Consider the following 3784-nt stretch of genomic DNA (forward strand, 5'->3'; position numbering starts at 1 on the left):
ACCTTTGTGATCCCAACGCAGCCCTTCTACGTTACCACCAGAGGGCACCAGCAGGCTGTGATTTTCCCCTGCCTTGCCAACTTTTTCATTCTCTAAGGACCTGCGACAGAGACCTTGCAACACTTTCTTCCTTTTTAAAAATTGGAATAAAGATTGCCTGATGATATTTCGGTAATTATCGACAAACTTTAAATGCCACCGTGTTTGGGCCAAACTGAGCTGTCATTCTGGTCCTTGCTCGACCGTGGACCCAGTGTTTTGGCAGTGGTGGAACATACTTGACAGCACTTGTTTTGTTTGGAGCATCAAGAAATGCAGAAGCATTATGGGTCAGTAGTAAAGACGATCACTTAAGCTTTTCATGAAGATGGCGCCGAAGGCGAAGAAGGAAGCCCCTGCCCCTCCTAAAGTCGAAGCCAAAGCAAAGGCTTTGAAGGCCAAGGAAGCAGTGTCCACAGCCTCACACAAAAAATAAGATCCAGACGTCACCAACCTGCCGGTGGCCCAAAACACTGCAACTCAGGAGGCAGCCCAAATATCCTTGGAAGAGCACCCCTAGGAGAAACAAACTTGACCACTATGCCATCATCACCATGAAGTCAGCCGTGAAAAGAATAGAAGACAACACACTGGTACTCACTGTGGATGTCAGGGCCAACAAGCACCAGATGAAACAGGCTGTGAAGAAGCTCTATGACATTGTTGTGGCTAAGGTCAGTACTCTGATCAGGCCTGATGGAGAGAAGAAGGCATATGTTCGATTGGCTCCCGACTATGATGCTTTGGGGAGAAGGCAACGGCACTTCACTCCAGTACTCTTGCCTGGAAAATCCCATGCATGGAGGAGCCTGGTAGGCTGTAGTCCATGGGGTCGATAGGAGTCGGACACGACTGAGCGACTTCCCTTTCACTTTTCACTTTCATGAATTGGAGAAGGAAATGGCAACCCACTCCAGTGTTCTTGCCTGGAGAATCCCAGGGACGGGGGAGCCTGGTGGGTTTCCATCTATGGGGTCACACAGAGTCGGACACGACTGAAGTGACTTAGCAGCAGCAGCAGCATGATGCTTTGGATATTACCAACAAAACTGGGATCACCTAAGCTGAGTCCAGGTGGCTAATTCCAAATATAAAAGTTTTCACTATGTTAAAAAAAAAAGATGATCGCTTAAGAAATGTTTGTATTCTATAAAAAGCAGGAGACAGCTCTTCCTTTTTGTTTCTCTGCATTTCCCGACTTTCTATAACCATGGCTGGGGGAGTGCACCCTGGGCCGAGAGCCTGGCTCTCATCAGTGTCCCTTCCTCCCTCTGGTTGCCTCTTTTTTCCCTTGTTGTTATTTTCCAATCAATTGCACTGAGGTGTAATTTACATATGGTGAGTGTACCCACTGGAAGTGTACAATGAATTAAATTCAATACACTTTGAAAAATGTAGTCACTGCCCCCATGGATTTTTTTAAAAGTGAAACTTACAGTTCAGTTCAGTTCAGTTGCTCAGTCATGTCCGACTCTTTGGGACCCTGTGGACTGCAGAACGCCAGGCCTCCCTGTCCATTACCTTCCTGGAGTTTACTCAAACTCATGTCCATTGAGTCGGTGATGCCATCCAACCATCTCATCCTCCGTTGTCCCCTTCTCCTCCTGCCTTCAACCTTTCCCAGCATCAGGGTCTTTCCAGTGAGTCAGTTCTTCAGATCAGGTGGCCAAAGTATTGGAGTTTCAGCTTCAGTATCAGTCCTTCCAATGAATATTCAGGACTGATTTTCTTTAGGATGGACCCAATTATTTCCCTCTCTCCATCTTCCTTCAAACACAGTGTTTGGTGGCTATTAAATCACCTGATAGGTCTTCCGTGATATCAGGGCTTCCCTGGTAGCTCAGTTGGTAAAGAATCCGCCTGCAATGCAGGAGACTCCAGTTCGATTCCTGGGTTGGGAAGATCCCTTGGAGAAAGGAGCGGCCACCCACTCCAGTATTCTGGCCTGGAGAATTCCATGGACTCTATAGTCCACGGGGTTGCAAAGAGTCAGATACAACTGAGTGACTTTCACTTTCAAGGCACCTGAGGGCCTCCAAGTGCACTTCAGAACTCAGATCAGTGGGCCCTGGGCAGGGAATCCCTTCTTGCAAGTCCCAATAGAAGGACAGGGTCCAGCAGTGACTCGGTGGGTCCAACTTGGTGACACCTCGAAGGAGCGTTTGGCTCTCTGCCTCATATGGTTGCTGACGTCCTTTTTTTGAGAACAATTCAGACCTCAGCAGTCTCTCTGTGTAGTTTGCAAAGCCCCTAGACACCTCCCTCGGGTACCCAGGTGCTCTTCCAGGTCACAGGGCTTTGCAGGGTTTTGAACAAGATACAAACGTAAAAGAGAAGTCTAGATTTTCAGAACTGGATAAATTTTATGTATTCAAAAAAAATTTTTTAATTTATTTATGGCATTCAGGATCTTAGTTCCTCAACCAGGGATTGAACCCATGTTCTCTGTAGTGGAAGCATGGAGTCTTAATCACTAGCCCATAAAAGAAGTCCCAACTTGCATATTTTTTTAAACCTACTTGTAACCGAATGTTTATCTAGGACTCAGCTGTCAAGTACTCATTTGACAAATATTTATTGAGTACTTATCATATTCTAGATGCTAGGCTTTCAGTGTAAACACAAATCCTGCCCCTACAAAATTTACATTTTAGTGCGAAAGGCAAGCAATAAATAAGCACAGAATATCATCAATCAGTTCAGTCTCTCAGTTGTGTCTGTCTGTTTGTGACCCCATGGACTGCAGAACACCCGGCCTCCCTGTCCATCACCAACTCCTGGAGTTTATTCAAACTCCTGTCCATTGAGTCAATGATGCCATCCAACCATCTCATCCTCTGTCGTTCCCTTCTTCTTCTGCCATCAATCTTTCCCAGCATCATGGTCTTTTCCAATGAGTCAGCTCTTTGCATCAGGTGACCAAAGTATTGGAGTTTCAGCTTCAACATCAGTCCTTCCAATGAATATTCAGGAATGATTTCCTTTAGGATGGACTGGTTGGATCTCCTTGCTGTCCAAGAGACTCTCAAGAGTCTTCTCTAATACCACAGTTCAAAAGCATCAATTCTTCAGCGCTCAGCTTTCTTTATAGTCCAACTCTCACATCCATACATGATTACTGGAAAAACCATAGCCTTGACTAGATGGACTTTTGTTGACAAAGTACTGTCTCTGCTTTTTAATATGCTGTCTAGTTTGGTCATGACTTTTCTTCCAAGGAGTAATCATCTTTTAATTTCATGGCTGCAATTACCATCTGCAGTGATTTTGGAGCCCCCCAAAATAAAGTATGCCACTGTTTCCACTGTTTCCCCATCTATTTGCCATGAAGTGATGGGACTGGATGCCATGATCTTAGTTTTCTGAATGTTGAGCTTTAAGCCAACTTTTTCACTCTCCTCTTTCACCTTCATCAAGAGGCTTTTTAGTTCCTCTTCACTTTCTGCCATAAGGGTGGTGTCATCTGCATATCTGAGGTTATTGATATTTCTCCCGGCAATCTTGATTCCAGCTTGTGATTCATCCAGCCCAGCGTTTCTCATGATGTACTCTGCATATAAGTTAAATAAGCAGGGTGACAATATACAGCCTTGACGTACTCCTTTTCCTATTTGGAACCAGTCTGTTGTTCCATGTCAGTTCTAACTGTTGCTTCCTGACCTGTATACAGATTTCTCAAGAGGCAGGTCGGGTGGTCTGGTATTCCCATCTCTTTCAGAATTTTCCACAGTTTGTTGTGATCCAC

At 45.1% G+C, this 3784-nt stretch overlaps 1 pseudogene; it reads left to right on the forward strand.

The window, feature by feature from the left end:
• The first annotated feature begins 367 nt into the window (after positions 1-367).
• On the forward strand, positions 368-1112 carry LOC133235867 (large ribosomal subunit protein uL23-like; annotated as a pseudogene).
• The last annotated feature ends 2672 nt before the right edge of the window (positions 1113-3784 follow it).

The sequence above is a fragment of the Bos javanicus genome, chromosome 2 (genome assembly GCF_032452875.1).
Source record: "Bos javanicus breed banteng chromosome 2, ARS-OSU_banteng_1.0, whole genome shotgun sequence".
NCBI classification, from domain to species: domain Eukaryota; kingdom Metazoa; phylum Chordata; class Mammalia; order Artiodactyla; family Bovidae; genus Bos; species Bos javanicus.